Genomic DNA, 25,278 nt, shown 5'->3' with positions numbered 1-25,278 from the left:
TCAGCTTAGAGCTACCAAGATGAAGACAATCCATTCCTGGCTTCAAGAAGTGAAGGAACCAATCAGTGCCTCTCAAGTCTTTATCTATTCAAGAGTTCCATCACTGTAAAGAGAAACTCACCAACTAGGGCATTATGGAGACTGAGGGACTTGACAATAGTAAGTGAAAACACTCAGGGTCCTTGAACATCATAGAGCTGGAAAGTTTCGGGCTGGGAATCAGAAGACATGAGCTTTGATTCCAGTTCTGCTAAGACAGACCAGGGAAAAACCTGGTCTGAAAACCTGGGAAGATGGACTAGACATTCTGGAAGTTTCCCTCCCATCCTAAGATTCTGTGAACAAAGAACAAGACGAAATTCTTCCAGATTCTAACCAGAAACAATAGGATAAAATTAGGAACATTAAAACTAAGGTTATTTGTGGGAGATAGTTCTGCTTAGGAAGAACTTAATGGAATATCGAATTGTTTTCGAAGGGGAAAGTTTCCTCCTTGGTTAAAGAAATTTCAAAATAAATCCTGACAAATACCATGGCATACACTGCAAGCATCCTAAAAAAGCCTATGGAAACATGTAAAAAGAATAAAGGAAGGAGACAAAGATGAATGGACTTTTTTCTTTCTGGAATATCTATTACTGCATAAAAGAATTTTCTAGTCCCCAGAAATACATTATTCTTTGCTTCTTAAACAGAATCAAAAGAAATGAAATGATGGTAGAATAAATTTGCAAAGTGTTCAATTAGAGTCACAAATTTACAAATAAACCCTTTTTCCACACAGGACTGAAGCTTCAAGACATCAAGTACATTTGCTTTTTGTACAGCACATCAGAATGTTAAGTTAACGAGACACAAGAGTGAATAATATGTCAACATAACGATAAGCCTGAGTGACAAAATAATCAAATATGAGGAAAACATTTTTGGAGCAAAGTGGTAACAGCTGCAATAAGGCATGAGAGAAATTGTGCAGGATCCATTTAGCTCGGGAGACCCAAGTGAAAAGGGAGAAAAAAAAATAGAGCAGCAGGAGTCAAACATGAGCTTACATTGTATCAAAGCCCAAGGACTGAGGAAAACTCTCTAGATGGCAGAGGAAGCGTACAAAGGAACCAAACTCAACTCAAGAAAGCAAAGCCTATTTGAAAGCATATAGATGATTTGGATCATCGAGGAATCACACAGAGAGAATTAATGAGTCAGAACAGGGCTGGAACATAAGATTTTCATAATGTTATTTTACTCCCTTTTCAAAATTCAGTATTCTTCCTTGGAAAAATGTATGGTGCCCCCCGAGTGAGTCCCCATATAGCTTTGGAGGAGAACTTGAATGGATTCCAAAGAGGCAGAAGGCAGGAAAATTAAAAGTGGATGTCTAAAAAATGTGGCCTCTAGTGTAGACAGCTGTGAAATAAAACAGAGGTTCGAAAGACTCCGACGGTAAGAAAATACATTCTCAAATGTATCAAAGCTCTGTTAACATAGAATGGGGACAACAGGAACGTTACACCTTCACGGAATTGAATTCAAGTTTAAACAAATATCAAGGTGGTTAGGCTCTTTAAGTAAAGTCAGAAAATTCAAACAGATGACTCCCCTGGTGACAATATCTCATACACATTATCCTTATGTGTATTTCACATCCGCTGGCTGTGTTAACTTTTAAACTCTCCTATTTGTAAAATGGCCAGCACTGACTTAGGGGGAGAGAGTGGTAAATTTTAACAAAGATGTACAACTCATGTTGGGATCTGTGGTTGAATTGAAACAAGTATACAAAACATAAAATCGTGGAAAGATAGAACATTCTCCCTCTGCTCTCCCTGATAGAGGTGTTTTAAAGTAGCATACAGGGAAAGAAAATTTGCTTTTTTTTTTTTTTTTTTTAAAGCCAAAGATTTTTTTTTTTTAAGATTTTATTTATTTATTTGTGAGGGAAAGAGAGAGTGAGCATGTACAAGCAGAGGGAGCTGTAGGCAGAGGGAGAAACAGGTTCCCCATTGAGCAAAGAGCCCAATGAGGGATTCGATCCCAGGACCCTGGGATCATGACCTGAGTCGGAGGCAGATGCTTAACCGACTGAGCCAATTAGGCGTCCCCCAAAGATTCTTGACATGAGCAAAGAAAGATGATGTAAGTCCAGGGGCATTCATGGTTGCTCTAGCCAAAGCATGGCCCTTGTATACAGGACACAGGTCTCCCATGATCTGGGAAAGATGCATATGGTACAGATACCTGGACATACAGAAAAACTGGACAAGCAAAAAAACAAAAGAGTATCCTTACCAAAATACCTCATATGTGTACTAAGTCTTACATTTCACAAAGTTGTCTATGGATGTTCTTACTGCCATTTTCTATATAAGTAAACTGAGATCTGGAGACATTTCTAATTTAGTCAATACTGCCACAGCTGGAAAGGAGATCTTCATGCCGGTCTTCTGACACCTAGTCTAGTGCCTTGTCTGTTCTACCGCCTTCCTTCTTTCTCGATGCAGTGGAGTCTGTGGTGGAGAAGGACTGGAACATGATTCAAGGGGTTTACTTTACTTCAGTAAAGTAGCCGGTTACTCTGTGGAGTTTATGTAATCATAACTGAAGAAGTCTCTTTCCGGATATCCAGAAATGTACTGAGACAGGCAGGGGTACAGGAAAGAATGGTCTCTGTACAGCACCTGGAGGACATTGTGTGGGTAGAAAAGGGAGAAGAGAAGGAGAACTAACATTTTTTGAGCCATAACTATGTGCCAGACACAGAGCTAAGGGCTTCACATGTGATTTCTCTTAATCCCACCCTAGGAATAGGTTTTAGAGGCTCCCTTTTAGAGAGGAGAAAACTGAAAGATCAGAGAAGTCAAGGAATAGTCCCAATATTTCCTAGCTAGAAGGCAGTGGAGACAGGATTTGAGAAAGAAGTGGGTCTGACTTCAAAAACTCCAATGCCTTGTTGCCTCACACCATGCATACTTGAGAGTTACAGGTTATGAAAGGCTCTCACCTACCTAATGTCACTTGACATGAATGAAGCACAGGGCCCTCCCTCAGAGCCGGACAGCAGAGTTCGTAGAGGGGGTAGAGGCAGTCACCGTACTCTCTCCCTTTAGCCAGGAATAAGAGGAAAATCCAGTCTGGAGAAGAGAAGGCTCTGGTGGCTTCTCCTGAAACCAGGATCTGAGTGCTGATGTGAAAGAGGGAAGCAGATTGTGTCACTGAACACTCTCACCTGCTCCATCGGGCCACAGCCGTACGCTTGTACTTCATGACATGTTTCCTGTCTCAACAGCATCTGCTAGACACACATTTCAGAGTTTATTACAAACAGCAGGCTGGATCCTACAGAGAAGAGAACATTCTTCAATGTAGGGTATACCATTCTCTCTTCAGACCATGAGAACTGCTGCCCTGAGCCCAAGGATGGAAGAATATTCCAGAAGGAAAATGTTCACTAGTGCACAACTGGAGATTACTTTCTTCTTGGATGTAGAAGCAGGGGTGGTTGTGGTTGGGAAAAACCATCACACTGAGCTTTATGGCACCATAAAGAAATGCTAATTTACTTAATACCCCTGAGTAAGCACAGATAGAAGCTGCTGTTCCCTCTCTCCAAATTTCCCCACTCACAACCCCACATCTCCTACCCACATGCTATATTGTGCCCATTAATGAAAAAAAAAAATGAGAAATGAGTCAGTGACCTGTATAGATCGGATAAACAAATAAACTTTTTCTAAAAAATTAGATTAGTTAATACTAGCTGTTGTAACAACCTCAATCTTAGTGTCCTAACACAATAAAAATTTCTCATTTATATCACAGTCGAATGAAGATTGGATAAGGCAGTAACAAAGGGGGGACTCCCTCCCTCCAACAGTCTGGTGTCAGAGAAGGCATGCTGAAACTAGAAGATTTAATAATAAAAATAAGATACAGAGTCTCTTAACATAATGCCCAACATGCCCAAGATACAATCAGAAATCACTTGTCACACTAAAAACAGGAAAAATCTCAATTTGAATGAAAAAGGACAATCAACACATAACACCAAGATCTCACAGATGTTAGAATTATCTATCTGACAAAGATTTTCAAGCAACCATCAAAAAAAGTGTTTTAGTAAGTAATTATAAACAGACCTGGAACAAATGAAACAGAGAAAAATAATCTCAGCCAATAAATGGAAGACATAAAGAAGAACCAAATGGGAAATTTACAACTAAAAAATACAATAACCAAAAGGAAAAACTCAGTGGATGGGCTTGATGGTAGAATAAAAAGGATGGAGGGAAGAATAAATGAACTGTAAGGTAGAACAATAGAAATCACCCAGTCTGAATAACAGAAAGAAAATACACTGAAATAAAAGGAATAGTCTTTGGATATAACAAAAGATCTAATATTTGTGTCACGAGAGTCTCAGAAGCAGAGGAGAAAGAGGGCAGTGCTGAAAAAAATTCAAAGAAATCATAAGTAAAAATCACCAAATTTGGCAAAATACATAAACCTAGGTTCCAGAAAATTATGGAACCCCAATAGGATAAATTCAAAGAAATGCTAAGACCCAGTAGAGTCAAGCTTCTAAAAACCAAAGACAAAATATCTTGAAAATAGTAAGAGAGAAGTGATGCCCTACCTATAGGAGAGAAATAATTGAATGGATAGCAGATGTCTTTGGAAATAATCAGGAGGAAGAGGCACCATAATTTGTTGAGGTCCTGAAAGGAAAGAGCTACCAAGTCCAAATTCTATAACCAGCAAGAAAAAACATCCTCCAAGCTTGAAGGAGAAATCAAGACATTCTCAGATGAAGGAAAACCAAGAGAATATGTCACCTGCAGACTTACCCTGGGAAAATGGCTAAGGAGAGTTCTTGAAACAGACGGGAAATGTAAAAGAACAAATTTAGGAACATCAAGAAGGACGAAAGAACAAGAAAAAAAGTAAATATGGGTAGGTATCACATACTTTCTTCTCCTCTTGAATTTTCTAAATAGTGTGTGATGTTTGAAGCAAAAATTACAGCCTTGTTCAATTGTCAGTATATGTAGAGGAAATATTTAAAGCAAATGGGAAAGGATAAAGGAACTTAATATAAGGTAAGGCTTCCACCATTTATATGAGCCAGCAAAGTGTACACAGTAGTAGACTGTTGATAAGTTATGTATATTTAATATAATATCTAGAGAAATAACAAAGATTTTATACAAAGATGCATGAAAATGAACTATAGTTAAAATAGAATTCAAGAGAAATTTCAAGTAACCCACAGTAAGACAGGAAACAGAAAAAACAAACAAACAAACAAACCCCAAAACAGGAATAAGATGGCAGAACAAATGATAACCTATCAAAATCTTACTTCATATACAAAATCTGACCTTCCTTTGACTGCTGAACCAGACCCTCTGCTTAGTGATGGGCTCCCCTGGCCTGAGTAAGTAGCTAAATAAAAGGAAATCCATTCTTCTCATATGCCAATCCATGCCAACTTTTCACTGTCCCCAGGTCATAAGTAAATTAATAACTCAACATACTCCAGAGGTCATTAGAAAATTAAGCTTAGAAACTGAAAACTTGCATATGAAAGACTCAAGTTCTCTATATACATAGGTTGGGATTTACAAGTTTATGTATTTGTCAGAACTCATGTGTATGCTGAACTATTTAGGGGCAAGTGTTTGTATCAAATCTGCAACTTACTTGAATGCATAAAAGCATTATAGATTAAAGCAAGAGGGATAAGAAACAGATATGTGATGATATGTGTTTACATATGATAATTGTTAATGATAGAATCTAGGTAGGGGGTATATCTGTGTTCACTGTGGAATTCTTTCCTTGTTACTTTCTATGGAAAATTTCCATAGAAAACTGCTAAGAACATTAATGACTGCTGATTTTGATAGACAAAGATAAGAAATATCTATAAAGATTTTCTGTGAGGATACTTATAGGAGGAAGGGAGTCAATGGTAGAATCAGGTTGAAGCTTGTATCTTTCCAAATTAGTGTTTTCATTTTCTTTGGGAAAAATGCCCAGTAGTGGAATTATTGGATTATATAGTATTTATGTTTTTAACTTTTGAGGACCTTCCATACTGTTTTCCACAGTGGCTAATCCACATAATTAATAACAACTACTCATCCATTCTTAGACCTACAGCTCCTTAAATGGAGCTGAGAGTTTACCGTTGAGAAGGCATACTAGAACCATGATTATTTAAAAAATTAAAATTAAAATTAAAACATAAGAATATATATTCTAGATTTTCTCAAGGAAATGTGGGGGAGACTATGAAAATCAAGTAATTAAGAGTTATGACTCTAGACCACCTCCCTGGTAGGCAAAGTGAGACCCAATCTAATCTGTGATGTACTTCTTGTTCCTGAGTGCAGAGATGGAAATAAACTCTTGAGCCACAAGCAGAATTCCTGCATTGATTCCCAGATCCTTGAGTGAAGCTATTGTGGCAGGAAGGACAAAAGAGGAACCCTGGCGCACTTCCTTTGTGTTAAATAAGTAAACAATCGAACAAACTAACAAAAAGCACAATACTGCGCCCCTGTGTGATTTAGAGTTAGTGCCACATTCAGTCTGAAAACTCACAGGGGTGGTGACGCCCCTCCCATCGCCAGGTGTCTCCAGTTAAAAATGTAGAACTTACACTGGTCTATGAAAGAGGGGATTATTACAAGGTTGATCACATGGAGTGGCTCAATGACAGCTGAGAATTGGCACAAGGGAGATAGTTCCAGTACCTGGTATATAATTATTAAACTGACAGGACAAATAACCAGAGCAGTACACTTTTACCTGACAGGGACTAGTATGTTTTGCCTCAGGGTTACTTCTCCTCTGCAGATGGACACCACAGTTTATTTATGGAGAGGTTTACCATTCTACTAACACACAAACCAATCGGTCTACTGCATACATAGAATCACAAAGGAGTCATGCTTCTCATCAGGAGACTCAGCAATGATTACACTGAATTGGAACATGGCCATTTGAGGTTCTTCAAGCACTAAGGAAATAGATATAAGAGGAGGTCATGGTGTTGACTGTAATTATTGATTATAATTATCAAGGACACTCCTCACACTTTAGCTGGAGAGGGATATGGATGGAACCCAGATGATGTCCTTATAATTACCAGCAAAATTTCATAGAAAAGTACCATGGTACTATACAAGCAGGACCACCAGGGGCTTCTGTCTCTCAGGAGAGAAGGTAGATATAAGAAACAGCCATCCTAGTCAGCTACAGCTCCATAATCTCTTCCCTAGAGGCACAGCGTCCACTAGAAATCCCCTCCTCTTATTCTCAAAAACATATTTTTATTTATTTTATCTAAATTCCATTTTATTTCATTTCTTTCTCCCTCTATGGGTTCTTGATGGTGAATTTTCCAATTTCATTTATAGCTGTAGATTAACAGTGAAAGAAAAAAGAGTATAACGTGGAAATCCCAGGCCTAGAACAGGCAGACTGATGTAACATGAGGTGTCTCCTTGTGGGGAACTTCTGGGTGCATTTTCTTCCCTAAGGAGAATAGTTACATGAGAACATTGGTTTTGAAAAAGAGGAGGGTACATATGGTACTTGGGCTCATAAAAACTTCTGGTAAGACAGAAGTTTACTTCTCAATACATAGGAAACCACTGAGACCAGTGGTTTCTTTTCCATACTCCCTGAGAGGTAGAAAGGAGTTTAACCCAATCAGGGCTTCTGATCTAAAGACACTAAAATACTAGGTAAGAGATTATTCACAGTAGTGGTGACATTGAGAGTCCAGCTGTCCAGTAACATCAAGTGTCCAGAGGTAACAGCACAGAATGACCAAGTTCTATAGTAAACAGATTAAGCATATTACATTTTCCCCCAAACATATTGTTTTAGATAGCTCAATATGGCTATTATTAACATTATAGAAAGAGAGACAGGAGAGAGGAAGAGAAAGGAGGAGAAAGAGAGATAAGGAAACAAAGCTGATTTTAAAATTAGTCTAAGAAAAGATTTGGGTATAATTATTGATACATGAGATCTACTGAAGCAAACAGATCAAAAGCCCACACAGTTTTTGTGGGACTTATGTTGTCAAAGAAACCATGATTCTGGGCTTAAGACCTTCTTTGACAGTTTAACCCTTGAAACACTCTTTGAGCAATCAACCATACACAAGCAGAAAATGGGCTCTGAAAGCCCTATATCCCTCAAGGAAGGCCTGCTCTCCAAGGCTCACTTTGAAGTAGAAGAGCAAAGTATGTCAGAAAGACCTCCCTGAGGAAGGCACCAGGATCCATGCTGTTCCTTCTATAGAGCAGAATCGGGGCTTCAGTGAGAAACTTCCAAATTAGGCGATCTTCACAGTGCCTGCCCAGCAGTATTCCATCATTACTATGGGCTGTTGCAAGACAAGGGTCTTCTTCTTTGGGATGGGAGTTTCACTGTTACCCTTCCCACATTCCAGTGTTTCTTGTGGACTATGCCAAGTTCAAATGGCTTATTCATAGAGTAACTGTTCCACTGGGTCATCTAGACCCATGGAGAGGATTGTACACCACACAGAGATCAAAGTTGGATGTGGTGATGGTGTGGAACTTTAGTTCCCTCCCTTGATGAGGAGGCTGAGTGTATTTTCTCTGTGGGAAGAATGGAGGGACGGATACCATCTTTGCTGAACAGAAGGGCAAACCATTGCAGACTGGCTAAGTGTTAACCTATCACCTATTTCCTCTACTTCTTAAACATGCAACTAGTCTACCTCTCACAAGCTCCCCTGCAGTCAAGTGTATGCAGGTGACTAAGTTCTCACCTTTGAAATGTGAGGAGTGACATGGGTTATTTTCAATCCTGTCCCCTGGAAACCATCCATGCATTATCCCTGATGTCTTTGTCTGCTTGTTAGCTTCTTATAAGTGAGCACAGTAAATTTTGAAAGACCAAGAGAGAACCTGGGTCACTGATTGCTGCTTGCCCATTACAAACACTCATTTTGAACTTCATGTGAGTAAGAAATAGACTTCTCTAGTCATTTTGCTTTGAGCCATTTTGTATTCTGCCATTTGTTCATGACCACAGTTGGATTTACCCTAGCTAGAAAACCTCTTCAGCATTAAAAATAGAAGATTAAATCTAAAATATCATAAACATATGGATAATAACTTCACCGAAGAGATTTATTTCTTTCACCAATATCTAGGCATCAGCAGCATGCTGAATTTAGGCAAATTTTATTCTCAATTTTCATACTCCCTATTTTAGCATCATATATATATATGTATATATTTGCAGAGCTATTCTCAGTAATTGACAGAAGATTAGCCTCAAGCAGCATCTTTACGTCCAATCTGGGGTTTTCTTCAGGGAGATAAACCCTGCAGAGAACCACACCAATCATTCACATGACTCAAGGCAGCAGAACCTACATCCATTGCCACATTCCCTCCCTGGAAATTTTTCTGGGTGCAAGTCACACATGTTGATCTAGCAGAAAATTCAATCCACTTCCACACTAAGACAGTAAATTCACAAGAGGTAAAATTTTTCCCACAAGGCAAAAACACATCAGCTTGTAAAAAGAACAACTTGGATGTTCTTCCTCTCTAAGGAGTGCACATTCCTGGAGCGGTGGCATGCCGGTGAAGAGAGGTCTCCAACTAAGTTCATACTTCAGAGGCGGGGAGAAACACTGTCCAAGCCCATGTTGTATTTCTGATACTTTCTGGACCCTTCCAGGGAGATGGGGCATACAAATGATGTGAGGGTTTTCCTTGTCTCCAGGACTTCCTGACCTAGGAACCTCTATGCATACCCTGCCCTGAAGTAACCGAGGAAGAAAGTGAACCACTGAAAGAGATTTAAATCCTAGAGGAGAACATAGGCAGTAACATCTTCAACATCGGCCACGGCAACTTCTTTCAAGATATGTCTCCAAAGGCAAAGGAAACAAAAGTGAACGTGAACTTTTGGGACTTCATCAAGATCAAAAGCTTCTGCACAGCAAAGGAAACAGTCAACAAAATGAAGAGGCGACCCACGGAATGGGAGAAGATATTCACAAATGACAGTACAGACAAAGGGCTGATATCCAAGATCTATAAAGAACTTCTCAAACTCGACACACACAAAACAGATAATCATGTTAAAAAATGGGCAGAAGACATGAACAGACACTTCTCCAAAGAAGACATACAAATGGCTAACAGACACATGAAAAAATGTTCATCATCATTAGCCATCATGGAGATTCAAATCAAATTCACATTGAGATACCACCTTACACCAGTGAGAGTGGCCAAAATTAACAGGACAGGAAACAACAAGTGTTGGAGAGGATGTGGAGAAAGGGGAACCCTCTTACACTATTGGTGGGAATGCAAGTTGGTGCAGCCACTTTGGAAAACAGTGTGGAGATTCCTTAAGAAATTAAAAATAAAGCTACCCTATGAAACTCCAGCTGCACTACTGGGTATTTACCCCAGCAGTGATGTAGTGAAAGGAAGGGCCATCTGTATCCCAATGTTCATAGCGGCAATGGCCACAGTCACCAATTGTGGAAAGAACCAAGATGCCCTTCCACATATGAATGGATAAAGAAGATATGGTCCATATATACTATGGAGTATTATGTCTCCATCAGAAAGGATGAATACCCATCTTTTGTGTCAACATGGATGGGACTGGAGGAGATTATGCTGAGTGAAGTAAGTCAAGCAGAGAGAGTCAGTTATCATATGGTTTTGCTTATTTAAGGAATGACACAGAGGACATGAGGAGATGGAGAGAAGAAGGGAGTTGGGGGAAATCAGAGGGGGAGACAAATGATGAAAAACTATGGACTCTGAGAAACAAACTGAGGGTTTTGGAGGGGGGGGATAGGGGGTTGGGTGAACCTGGTGGTGGGTATTATGGAGGGCACATATTGCATGGAGCACTGGGTGTGGTGCATAAACAACGAATTTTGGAACACTGAAATAAATAAAATTAAATTTAAAAAAAGAGATTTGAATTCTGAACAGAAAACCCCACTAAGTCTTATCCTTGTTTCTGCTTTTGTGTATCTTGATCATCAAGAGCTCTATTGCTTCCTCTACACCACCCCCAACTCTAGAAGCGTTTGATGCTCTGTCCTCCATGTGACCATCGTCCCCTGTGCCGAATACACCCAGGGGTACTCTAACCTTGTTCTCTCTGTCTTCCCCATACGACTGGGCTCCTCAAGGGTGGGGATTGAGTCAGATCCATCTTTGCACATTCTATACTAGCTCAGGGCCTAGGGGGCACTAAAGAATCAAAAAGTGGAAACCATTTGTTGTCAGTCTGGATAACTACTGCTTCCCAAATTTCTTTAATAAATCTCCCCAGTCTTATTTCAGGGCCTATGCATAAGACTGCTGAAAAACACAATTTAACTTAAAAGACCCAACTTTATGCATAAAGCACAATGGGAAATTGTATGAACTTGCTCAAGAGAGGGGCATTCCCATGGAAGGTTCTCCTATCTTCTTTCCATGGTCTCAGCTGTTCATTTGGTCGAGAATGTATCCATCTCTAACCAACCCACAGACCTTGGAGCTCCCCACTCTTGCACCCCGCCCCCCATACCCTGCTGCTGGAATGAATCACCCCAAAGCCCATCTGATTCAAAAGCATTCCAAGCTTCCTGATTGGCTACAGATTAAAGTACAGACGTGAGGTAGAATATATTCTCAGGGCTTTCACAGCCACCAACTTGCAAAGGTTTTCTGAAAAGCACACTTACCCCCACAATTTCACATCTCTGGAATCAGTTTGTGTCTTAACATCTCGGGCAGCCGTGTGGTGGGAGTGATACGCTTGCTGCTGCCTGTGAACACACAGCAGAATTTGTAAACGGGATGCCGGCAGCGTGGAGGAGGCCCCTGAGACCACAGCGGAGCACTCTGTGAAGAACACCTCTTTCTTAGACCTCCTGGGGGCACGGAGGACAATATTGTACCGAATGCACACATGACCTGGGATGCTGAAAGTGGTGGGCCTTGAGGCATTCTCAAACCAGCTTCTGCTTTTTCATTGTCGTTCCTACTTCTGCAGGAGAATAACATGATGTCCAAATCTAAGAGAGCTGCATCAATAAAATAAAGTCAATATTTTGTGTTGCTGTTTAGTTAGCTGGGTTTTTTCTTTTCTGGATGGAGCAGGAAAGAATATTGCATCTCATAGTGGATAGTGTTTTGAGATTTGGTTGAAATGGAATCTACCAATCTAATCATAGTATTAATTCTTCACCTCTGCTTCCACTAACCTTTTATACCGAACCAATCCTCACCACTAGTGATTCCTGAATCACTACACTTTCTGGCCATTTTTTAATACACGTTCTGTACTGGAATTTTGTCATCACTGAACTCCACCTGTTGAAATTTCAACCGTTCTTCAAATGCCAATTTAAATGTAACTTACTCCATGAAATCTTTCCTATAACACACATTTACTATGACCACCTCCACTCTCTATAAAGCTGCATTGCTTGTGCATCTATTACATTTCAGATACAACCATTCTTTTGAAATCTTTTTATGGCCTGGGCATGGTACAATGGTACATAATTTAGAATATGTCATCCCACTTAATCGCCAAGTAACTTTTGGAAGTAGGAGTTAGTGTCCACTATTCAGGGTTTCTAACTGATATTTAGAGAGAGCAGTTAGCTTATATTTTTTCCTACATCAGCAGGTGATAAACATGGGTTTTTGGCTCAAATCTGGTCTACCATTGAACAACAGCTTCCTTTTCTCCAAAGCCTGTCCTCCTCCTCTACTTGCATTGAATTTAACCAAATGTGAAATGCAAAATACCATTCAAAACTAAATTTTCTTGATAATAATGTCCCAAGTTCACTTGAAAAATAAACTGAAGCATTTTAAAATTCACTTTTTCATTATTAGGCTGATATTCTTTGTTAAAGCCCATTTGTTTGAGAAAAATTAAAATTATGTTTCATTGTAAGAAAAGAATCATTGAAGCTTAGCTTCAGAAATGCCATAATTATTTTTTTTGTTCCTTCTGTTATTTTTTTACATAATAATGTGGAACTCCTAAAAATTTAGCAACAGCCAGTTTACAGTCCCAGTGTTAAAACATAAGAAGTAGAAATTCTCCCTTGTGCTTATGGAAGAGTCAGCTATGGAAATACAAAAGAACATTTCCTGGCAAGGAAGAAGCAAGAGGACTTGCCTTTTCCCCAGAGCAGAGCAGGAGCAGCCAGTATAATCTTGAAATCAAACAGACCTGCATCGCAGTTCAGGCATTCCCTAATTTTGTGATCTTGGACAAGTTCCTTCCCCTTGTTGAACATATTCATTCACAGTATAAGAACTACATCATAGTATCATTTTTGGACCAACTAACAATAGTACCTAAATTAAAGGCATTATTACTTTGTTATCATTATTATTATCATCATTATTATATAAAGCTCTCAGTGGAACATTTGGCCATATCCAGGAAGAAGATTGTGGCATCATTTGATTTCTGTTTAAAACAAAGAACCATCTCTTGAGCTGCTATGCGGAGAGTAGAGGATAAGGGGTCAAAGTTGGGCAATCAGACAAATCACAGCAGTTTTCTAAATAAGAGACTATGGTAGCCTGTATCTCAATCATGGTAGTGAAGATGTTTCAAGTGTCTGCAGTTGAGATGATTTTAGGAGATAGAATCCATATACTATGGTATTGGATTCATTGTGGAGGATGTAGAGGAGCAAGGAATCAAGACTAACCTCAAAGGTAATTATAAGCTTACACACCTGGGTAGATAGTAGTACCATTAATTGAGTTGGGGGAGGACTAAGGGGAAGTGGGGAGGAGGTCAGGTTGGAGTGTGGGAATAAAATATAATATTTAATTCTAGAAAAAAGTCCACTTTTGTAAATGAATAGTTTTTAAAACCAGAATTCACATTTTTATTTTAATTGTTAGTGATTTCTTTATCTGTCCACAATCAAAACATTGATCCAAGTAGAGTTTTTTTCTACTTCTCTTCTTTTGCCACATAGGTGACAGACCATATTCTAGAGATCTTATCAGTATGAGTCCTTCCCAGAAATCGTTTGGATTTTCCTCCCTCTTGTAGCCAGTGATCACCTCAGGAGTTAAGTCAGCCATCACACCTAAATCTTGAAATTCTCCCTACAGTTTTCCCTGAAGAAATAATCATTCTGATCCAGGAACTCAGGGTGGGTTGTCCTCCAAGGACAAAGGCAGAGACTCCTTTTAGGACCTGGAAAGTGTGATTGTATCCCTGTCATCTTAGAGTACTTCCTAAACTCGTACCTTTCTCAAAACCCTCTTAGAATCTCTTTTGCAACAACACCCACATTGTTCTGTTTGACAAACTCTCTCCTGACTGATTTATGAACATAAATTCAATTGTTACCTTATGGTCACTGTAATCACAGTTGTAATTTCTATTCTGCCTTGCATTTAGAGTAATCACCATTATAACCTGCATCTGAGTGTCTTAAGCTTTCCTTCCCTGAAATTGTCCAAGCAGAGTCAGTCTAGAGGACCATGATGGATGAGAGGTGGAATGGGATGACCTCTAAGTAAACTTCCTTCTCTCACATTCTGTGTATTTTACATTTAATACTTTGCAGAAAACCAAAAGTGCTCCCTGATCACATGGCTGTTCTAACTCACTAAAACTTTGCAGTACCAACCATGTTTTACTTGATCTTATTCAGCCAAAAAGCTGCATAAGCAGAAACAGTCTCAGATTTACTATGAAAGAAGCTATTGCTGTCATCTTTTATCTTCTACACACTTCTGCGACATATACAGGGAGTGGCTTGTATTAAATAAGCATCTGTTAAAGAGGTAGGGTGTTGCAGCAGAAAAGGCTAGAGTGTTGGATTATTGTCTTCATTCTGGCACCTAACTAGCTAACTGAATTTGGACAGGATGCTGCACATCTGTGAGTCTCAAACTCCTCATATGCGAGATAAAAAGGCTTAACTAGATCAGCGTTTCTCAACTTCTGCACCATGGATATTTGGGGCTGGATAATTCTTCGTTGTGGGGGAGTGCCCGCTTCATTGCAGGATATTCTGCAGGGTGCCTGGCCTCTACTCATGGAATGCCCTTAGCACCCTCTCTCCCCAGGTTCTGAGGACCGTAATGTCTCCAGACATTGGCAACTATCTTCAGGGGAGCAAAATTGTTCCAGTTGATAACCTCTGCACTAGGTGACTGTATAAGGAAAATACACACAGAAAAAGAAATGTAAATTGGGTAGCATCCTACCACCTCTGTTAATGTCTACTATAAAAAGTTTTGTGTTTTTTTGTAACTTAAAGATAACCACTGGTAGATCTTTTAAGTGGATGTGTACCTTACAAGTCACTACAGAAAATAAAAGCAAATAAAACCCCACCACTTACTGAAAATAAATGCTAAACCTTAATAACAAAAGTAGACTAAGTAGCATTACATAGGCATTAAACAAGAACTCAGAGCATGTTGTAAGACAATGTTAGCTCAAACATGCCAGTTATGACAGGAACTTAAATGACTGAATACAACTGTCAAAAGACAAAGGCACTCATATTGTTTTAAAAAATAAAATTGAGCTATACACTGCCTAAAATAACAGTTCTAAAACAAAATGACTTGAAGTTTAAAAGAAAATGGTTTATCTGGCAAAAATAAAAAACAAAAAATTGAAATGGCAAAATTTATTTCAAATCATTTTGAAACCAAAGCAAAAATTATTAAAATTGAATAAGGAAGATTGTTCTATATTAATAGAAGTTATAACTTAGGGTGAAAATATAAAATTAAGATGAAAGGCATAAACTTTTATTCAACCTATAACAAAACATCAAAATATATAAAGCAACACAATCACCTCTTATTGCAAGGGAATCCAAGAAGCAATTTTTAGCAATATCTAGTTGGCACTAGATAGTATTAAAATTCTATTAGTAAAGAAATAGTATTGAAATAGTATTAAAATACTATTAGTAAAGAAAATTAGGAGTATGGCTATTGTGTTAGTAGCTTATAGCCTCATCTACAGCAATTGTTATTGCTAGTGGACAGTGAGCAAGTGGAGAAACTTCTGGGTTTTTTTGTTTGTTTGTTTGTTTTGTTTTGTTTTGTTTTGACAGAGGGAGCACAAGAAGGCAGAGAGGCAGGCAGAAGAGAAAGGGGGAAGCAGGCTTCCCGTGAGCAGAGAGCCTGATGCAGGGCTCGATCCCAAAACCCTGAGGCCATGACCTGCGGTGAAGGCAGAGGCTTTAACCCGCTGAACCACCCAGGTACCCCAAGAGAAACTGCTATTTTAAGAGTGAAATTGCTGTTGAGTCAGCTTTCATGAATGTGACTTAAATGTAAGCTATATAGAAAGAAAGAAAATACAATTTCTACCTTTGCAAAGGAAAAACTGGTTAAGATAATAAAGTGTGCTCAGTAAATTTGTTTGACCAGAGCTGGTCAAATATTTCCTGTGACCTGAAGTACCATTCATTCAGGGAAGAAAAATCAGGCACATAGTAGGCACCCAGTGATTCATATTAAAATAAATTACATTGACCTATCTTTTTTTAATAGAAGTCCACTATGTGGTTTCCTTATTAATTGAGAATAATGTTACATTAGCATAAATGATTAATGTCATTTGATGAAGGGTGCCATCGCGCAAATTAGAATTATTTCTTTATAGTTCAGTTCTTCACTTTAAATATGGCAGCAATATTTGATAAGTACCTATTTTAACAAAACAATTCATGCTTGGACAATAAAATATATGCAAATAAAAAATATACAGCAAAAGTTGAAAGGAAAAAAGAGAAAGAAATTAATGAAAATGCAATGATGGTGATAAAACAGCACAATATTATTTGTGTTTGAGTGATCAAATATACCAAAATCACATAAAGATGTAGATGTCTTGAATAGTATAATTGAAATGATTCAATGAATACTAAATTTTATAAGGGTTATATAATACTTTCATAGACCTATAAAATAATTATCTTAAAACTGATCTATCAAACCAAAAATAGGTCTCAATCCACTTCAAAAAGTTGTAAATGTATAGCTATATTATTTGATGTCAAGATATAAAATATAAAAATGAAAGAAAAGTGGGACAAAAAAACCTAAGGAAACATTTCATTTCATAAAAAATGAAAAGTTGAATTATACTCTTTGGAAGATACTGAAAAGGAGACTATCACATTTAAAAATATACATGATACAGATTTGTGATTCTGAGGACGACAGAGCAGCTGGTATGACAGCAAGCAGGGATGTAACTGAATGAAGTAGGCGCCTGTGACTCTCCTCAGGAGTTGGGTAGCAGCCCACAGGGGATGCAATTGCTGGAGGAGAGAAGTAGGTGTTTAGTGCCATCTTGGATTTCTTCTCTGGGCATTTTCCAAGTAGAAGTGGGGACCGTGTAGAACCAAGTCTGGTTGGGGTAAGGGAATGGTGATTGGGCCACTAGAGAGAAAGCCACCTGAGAGAAAGCAGCTATTGAGGACACCCAGAAGTCACAGGGGCTTCCATCCTTGGCAGAATCTTAAACTGTGCAGGCACTGAGCAAGATTCATGTGGCCTACCAGAGGGTAGCTGCTGGGGGCGATGGAATAACAGGGATTTCTGAGGTTACACAGGGGCCAGGAGACATTGGAGTTCTGACCCATTGGAAGGGAGACACCTTGGGCAACATTCTAGGCTTTCCACAGAGACTGGAAAAGGTCACTGAACCTAAAAATGGGTCAAATTATCCAGACTTAGGTACAGAGGAAAAATTAAAACAAAACAAAAAACCAGAAAAGAACATCCAAGATCTATGGGACAATTGCAGATGATCTCATATATGTATAATTGGAGACAAATACATATTTGAAGGGAATACTAGCTGAAGACAGTCTAAAATATATGATGTACCTAAGCTATGTTCACAGGAAAATCAATAGCTTTATTCAGTTGAACAATTTTGAAGGGAATAATAACCAAAAAGATTGTGGCAGACATAGACAGTACTAAATCAGTTTTCCAAATACTCCCTTCCATTGCGTATCCTACCTGTGGTCACACTGAGGCTTTGTAACTACTCTTGGCCAATGAACTGCAAGTGGATGAAGTTTTCTCCAGGATTGAGGCCATTAGGAGACTATGTTCTCCTGTCTCTCTTCTGCTCCTCCAGTAACAAAGGCAGCTAGTCAGATGGCGAAACTACAGGGTGGAGGAGGGCTGCCCAGTTCTCACTGGACTTTTGACATGTGACATATCTTTCAGGTTCAACCCCTGGAGTTTTTGTGTCCTAGCAGCATTAAGTACTCAATTCTAAAGATTATAAGAATAGAGTCAGAAAAAAAGCTAGGACAGTAAGGAGAAAATGATAATAAATAACAATAATAATACAAGCATAAATCAGTGAGTTCAAAGAAATAAAAATAAACATTTTTCTTCCCAATTCTTAATCAAATAAACAAATGTAATCAAGAATATATATAGGACATAAATCAACATTAGTATTAGTTTCTTAGGGCTGCCATAACAAATGACCACAAGTGAGGTGGTTGAAAACAGAAATGTATTCTCTCAGGCATGGTGGCCAAAAGTCCATAGTGAATGTATTAATAGAGCCAAGCTCTCTCTGAAGGCTCTAGATCCTTCCTTCAGTTTCTGGTGGTTGCTGACCATCCTTGTCCTTCCCCAGCTTACAGACACAAAAGCCTAATCTCTGCCTTTATTACCCCATGGCCTTCTTTCTATGTGTCTGTGTCTTCATTCCTTTTCTGCTTCTTAAAATGACTCTGGTCTTATTTATGGCCCTCCCTAAGCCATTGTGGTCTTAACTAATGACATCTGCAAAGACCCCATTAACAAATGAGGTCACATTCACAGGTACCTGGGTTAGGACTCCAACATATCTTTTTGTGCAACAGAAGGGAGACAGCAATGTGAGGTAGATTTGAAAACTCTTAAGAGACTACATGAATGCTTCTAAAAGGTACTATGAAAAAAAATGCTTCTTAAGTAGTGCTTGGGCGGCGGGGGGGGGGGGGGTGCAAGGGTAGTGGTAGAGATCCAGAAACCAAGTGAAAAGCTGAGAGGCTATAAAAGGCTAAACAGGAATTCAAGCAGTCTTCTGGCACTGGAAATACTAAAAGTGGAGGTGGGCCTGCTAAGGAGGTGAGACCATTATAAATATACCAGGATTTTAGCTGAGACCCTCCCTACCACACACTCCAAGAGCTATTCCCTAGAAGTAAGGACAAAAAGAAAGTACACATGCCCCCTGAAAACTTAAAATCAGGGCAATGGCTGCTTGCATTAAGGTGATTTGTGTCTATTCTATCAGTCTGCCAAAAGAATATTAAATCCACCCTGGAGGAAGATAAAATCTTCCAGCACCCCATATTATTTTTCATGGATAATGTCTGGCATTCAAATTAAGAGATGTGCCAGGAAACTGGACCAAATGACTACAAGGCAAGAGGAACAAAAACATGGAAGGGAAACAGACCATAGGTGATCACAATATTGAAGTTATCAGACACGGATTTTAAAATAGCTACAGTGAATGAGTTCAAGAAACAGATGAAGAGATGGGTTATTTCTTCAGTGCACTAAGATATACAGATAATTAAAACTGAAGAACCACAAAGAAGGCAATACTAAAATTAAGAATTAAGTAGATGAGTGTAACAGCAGACAAACCAGAAAAGAGGATTAAGAAGCTGGAAGGTAGTCAGTAGAAAATACCTAGATTACAAAAATAAAGAATGGAAATTTAAAAAGGGCAAGACCCAAATGGCACATGATAAAAATTCCTCTATTTTACAATAAAGACCTAAGATGTGAAGAGAGAATGGAGCAGAAGAAATATGTGAGGGAAAACTGTCCAGGGATAATCTGAAATTTATGAAAAATATAAAGCCACAGATTTAAGAGTCTCCATAAACCTAAATAGGTAAATACAAAGGAAAGCATGCCTAGGCACCTTATAACAGCAAAGAGAAAATCCTAAAAGCTGTCGCCAGAGATAAAGAACACACAAGCTTCTGGAAGCAGCAATAAGACTGACATCTGAATGTTGAATAGAAACAATGGATCCCACCGAATAAGAGAATGACATTTTTACAGTATAGAAAGAAAATGCCTGTCAACTTGGAATTCTATAGCTAGCAAAAATATCTTTCAGAAATGAAGTAAAATAAAGATTTTTGACCAGCAAAACTATGGAAATTCATTCCAGCAGGACTCTTTATAGATAGATAGATAGATGGTAAAGGGAGTTTATCAGGCAGAAGAGAAATAATCCCAGGTGGAAACAATTAAAAGTAGGAGGAAATAGTACTAAAATGGGAGGAATGTGGATAATGTAAATGAATATTCCTTTTTAGTAACAAAAATAATGTCTAATGACAATTACAATAAATATAGAACTAAAGGAATTGGTAACAATAGCAAAAAGGTAGGAAAGGTATAAATAGTCCAAAGTGTTGCAAGTCCTTGTGTTATCTAAGAAGTTAGTAAATGGACTAACTGTAGATAGATTCTATTAGGTCAAGCATGCATTATAGGTAGCCACTAAGAGAAGAATAAAAAATAAATTACAGTACAACTAATGGAAATAAAAATGCATTTAAAAATACTAGATTGATACAAAAGAAGGCAAAAAAAGAACAAGAATAAAATAGGATAAATAGAAAACTAACGGTGAGATGGTATATTTAAATCCAAATATGTCAGTTATTGCATTAAATGTAGATAGACTAAATTGCCCAAATTAAAAAAACAAAATACAGATATAACTTACATATATATCATCCATATTTACATAAATATAAATATGTAGAAAGAATATACCTTATAAGAATACATCTTAAACATAAGAACACAGAAATGTTGAAAATGATAGGAAAAACACATACAATCTCTGATACATATATTTTTAAAAAGCTAGCAGTGTTTTACTAAGACCAGACAATGCAAATTTTAAGGCAAGAAATATTGTTAGTGATGAAGGAGGCATTTATGATACAGAAAATTTCAATTCAACAAGATACAAAATAACATAATTTAACAAGAAAATATGAGATACAAGTTTGTGTGCCATATAACATAGCCATATTATACACCATATATAGCATACACCATATAACATAGCCATATTATACAACCATATTATACATATTATACATCTGTGAAAAAGAGCAAAATCCCACATGAGGTCAGAGACATCATGCTGATGAAAGACCCAGACATAAAAGAGTATACACTGCATAATCTCATTTAGATGAAGTTCAGAAGCAGGCAAAACAACTCTGGTGAGGCAAGTGTGATGGTGAGTTCCTTCATGGGTCCAGCAGGTACTAACTAGGAAAGGGCTCAAGGGGGCTTCTGAGGTGCTGGCAATGGTCTGTATCCTGATTCAGGTGAAGTACGGGTGAGATGGCTTTTGAAATATTCATGAAGATATACACTTAGGATTTCTGTACTTTTCTAGGTATATATTACGCTTCTATATTTTAAATGTAAAAAGAAAAGAAAAGGAAAAAAAATATTTATTTTCCAGAGACTCTAATGTGCCCCAGGTGTGAGTGCTACAGAGCTGGGCTGCATTGACACTTAGGTTAATGTCCTTACCTCTTCATACCACCCGCTGTTTGGGAGACGCTGCCTACCAGCTAGACTAATTGTGCCATTGGCCAGCGAGGGCATTTTGGACACTCTGGGTGCTGAGTACCACTAGGCAGAGTGATGCTGATGGAGACTCCTCACCTAAACATAGATCTAGAATCCTACTCCTGCTCTGATCCATGGAGTTTTATAGCCTGCACTCCACTCATAAAATTCTTCCTCTAGAAAATACTAGAATATATCAAACAGATACCCCATTACATCAGTTTCTTTTAAATAAGCCTTGGCTGTTTCCTCCCACAAAAGGCAAAAACCTAGTGTTCTAAGGGCTATATGTACTAAGCCTCTACAACATTTATCTGGCCCAAAGACCCACAGCTAAAAATATCACTTTCTTCTCTCCCATCCATGTTGACTCCTTTTCTTGTTCCTGATCACAGAGCCCCCACTCCTAATCAGTCACATCACTCTGAGAATGGGCAGATACAGCCTGATTTTAACACCAAGTGGTGGCTCTGACCACAGATACTATAGCAATCATTTCTGGAGCAAAGGATTTTGTTTATTATATATAGTAACCTAGGAAGTTGCCTCCTTGAGAACAGTCTAATAACCAGTGTGCTTGTTTAGCAAATGTGGGAAGCACTGCAAACATGAATGCCTTGGACTGGTGCAGTGATTGGACAGATTTGGCCCATCTTCAAAGACGTGCTTTCTCTCTCACCTGCAAGCAAAAGATTCTAGCAGAGCTGGACCAGTTTTGTACATTGATATGATTAAGTCATTTATTGATGCGTATGTTTGCTGAAGATGCCACTGGCCTCTCTCTCCCTGTGCTTGAGAACAGGGAAACTTCCTGGAGAAAAATGTGCTTTGTGTTTCTGCTCAGGTTTATTTATTTATTTTTTTACATTATGATGAATTGCACTGTGTTTTGGGAAAATGAAATAGTACATGTTAAAAAAAAACAACAGTGGAAAACACAATATGGGAAGCAGCTGGAGCATCTTAAGATAAAAGGGGGAAATAGAAATGACAAAGAGTTTTAAGAAGAATTAATTTCCTCTTCATCATCTAAATAAACAAAAAAAAAATGTATCTGCGAGGATCCATTGGGAGAGATGAATGTTTGATAAGGCTCATGTTCAAAGTGGTTTGGCGTGATGGATAGGTATGCAGTCTCCACCACAAAAGAGCATTGTATCCTGAGTAAATTATTTTGTCTTTCTGTGCTCCAGCTTCCAAATTTGTCCCAACAGTGTGATAAGCATGGAAAACAGCCACATGGAGGGCTTTGTATGCCAGTCAGTGTTCTAAGCAGTGCCCATAGATTACCTCATTTAATTCTGACAGTGAGGTGAATGCCATTATCATGTTGATCTTACAGATGAGAAAACTGAGCACAGAAGAACTAACTGACATGCAGATTCAAACCTAGGCTGTTTGCTCAGTGTTTGTGCTCTCTTAAGTGTGAAATTCTACTACTTCTCTTTTTAGGTTTGAGCAGGTCACTCCACTAAAAGTGTTCCTCTTGCCTCCTGGGCTCCTAGCTGCCACCAGGATAAATTCCCAAGTTCACAACACGGAATAGATGACCTTTGGCAATGGAACTTAATCCTATCTCTACATGTCCCCTCTTCTGATCTCCTGACCTCAGTATCTCACAAACATGACCACATGTTGGTTTCTCATCCTGTGTTCCCTGAACATCACCTGTGCCCTTTCCTGCCTTGGGTTCTGCTCTGGCTCATCCCTGTGCCTGTAATCCTCCCCTCCCCTGTACCAACCACTTCTGATCTGCTTTACAGACTCCTATGCTTCCTTCAAGTCCTGGAAAACTATATTTCCTCTCAGGAATTTTCTTGACTTCCCTGGGCACAATTCAGTCACCTAATTTCTATATCCCCATACAACTTAATACTGTGTACTTCTGCTCTAGTATTTAGTCACTCAGCAATACATTGTTTTATGCATGAATCTATCTCACTTTCCAGATTATAGCTTAGACAATGGGTTTCTTCTCTACTCATCTAAGGAGTCAGTGGTACTACCCAGAGCACTGTGTTGAGAAGGATTCTGAGACGACAGGTGAGCTCACCAGGAGAATGTTGAATGCAGACTTCCTAAGGGCAGGGACCTTCCCTGCCTTTTATACTTTGGTATTTCTAATGCTTGGCTCAGTCTTATGGTAAGGGAGGTGAAAGTGGTGACATTTGGGACAGATACTTTACAACCCTCTGTCTCTGAATGCAAGGGCAGAGACCACATCTTCTTTATCTTAGTATATGTGGTGCCTTATTTAGTCCATTGAACAAAATGTTACTGTTGTGTAAGTACATTATTGAGAGAAGTACCTTAAAGATCAAAGGGTCTATAGTAAGGTAAGGCGGGGAAGAGGAAAAGCAAGTCACATGACTCATTCTCTCCTCTGTTCTGTAATGAGCCAAAAGAAACATGGCAGAAAGTCTTGCTTTCTGTGGCTAAAGACAGGTGCCCCTGCATTGTGAAATAACAGCAGATGCGTTGAGGGTGGGACTAGAGCGGGAGATGGCACCCACCTGAGGGGGATGGATGAGTGCAAGCCACATCTCCTGTTATTGCTTTCATCTCTGATTCTCAGGACTATCTTCAGCTCCCTCACCCATTTACTCTTGCACCTCACCTCCTGGTAGATCCAAGTTTCATCCCCAAAAAGGCCCTTTCTTTCGGACATGAAGAACCAGTATTTAATTCTGTTTTGAAACTCTTTTCCCAAATTGTCACGTGACAAGGAGAGGAAGTTTGGTCCTAAAAATCATTACTATTTTTTGTTATAATGAACCAGGTCCATGTGGGAAGTTTCCCCCATGCCAACTTGACATTCTCATGCCTGTGTTTCCTGTGGACGGGTATACTCACTGTTTAGTCACTGACTGACCTTGGATGCTGTTCCTTGGAAGGCACCAGAAAGTCTAGACAGAAAAGGCAGAAGACACAAAGGGAGAGATGAAAAAGGGGTTCTGGACAATGAAACAACATCTGAACAACACCAAGTGGCCATGTGCATGTTACCATCTCCAAACTGTGCTAATGATGTAAGTGGTAGAACAAATAAGACCGTGTGCTCTAAACAGGTTCTATTTTCAGACCTGCTCAAAGAGTTCTTCTGAGAAGATGTGAACAAGGAAAGTTTTGCTCTTCACAGGAAAAAAAAAAAAAATGGAGTGTGACTTTTTTAGCTTAAACTGACTTGAACTGGAATGAATTAACTTCAAAATAATTTGGTGGCATTTTCTGAGGTGTTCTGGGAATGAAGTATCATAAAACCAAAGATAGCTTGTGGAGGGAAAGTTTTTCTTCTTTTCTGACCTCACTCTGCAACTTTGAATGAATTCACTGTGAAATCTAGAGCATAGATTGTCCAATAGAATTCTCTGCAATAATGGCTATGTTCTACATTTGCACAATCCAATATGGTAACCATTGGTCACATGTGGCTGCTGAGCATTTGAAATGTAACTAGCGTGATTTCACTTTACTCTTTTCTTCAAAATGAGTTTTACAATCTAACCAGGAGAATTTTCTTTTTCCCCCTTAGCATACACATTTATCTACAACTCAAAGATTCAGGACCCTCAGGATTTTGGTGTCATGAGGT

General features: G+C 38.7%; 1 long non-coding RNA gene across 1 annotated transcript; it reads right to left on the bottom strand.

Moving 5' to 3' along the window:
* Window positions 1-7,405: 7,405 nt before the first annotated feature.
* On the bottom strand, window positions 7,406-24,980 carry LOC123394820. The gene is made up of 4 exons (XR_006609546.1): window positions 24,770-24,980; window positions 24,559-24,592; window positions 11,765-11,848; window positions 7,406-7,542 (listed from the first exon to the last, which is right to left on the bottom strand). It is a non-coding gene; the product is annotated as an uncharacterized LOC123394820 (long non-coding RNA).
* Between the last annotated feature and the right edge of the window lie 298 nt (window positions 24,981-25,278).

The sequence above is a fragment of the Mustela putorius genome, unplaced genomic scaffold (assembly GCF_011764305.1).
Source record: "Mustela putorius furo isolate JIRA1106 unplaced genomic scaffold, ASM1176430v1.1 tig00003845_pilon_pilon_pilon, whole genome shotgun sequence".
Lineage (NCBI taxonomy): Eukaryota > Metazoa > Chordata > Mammalia > Carnivora > Mustelidae > Mustela > Mustela putorius.
This window is presented reverse-complemented; position numbering and strand designations above follow the sequence as displayed.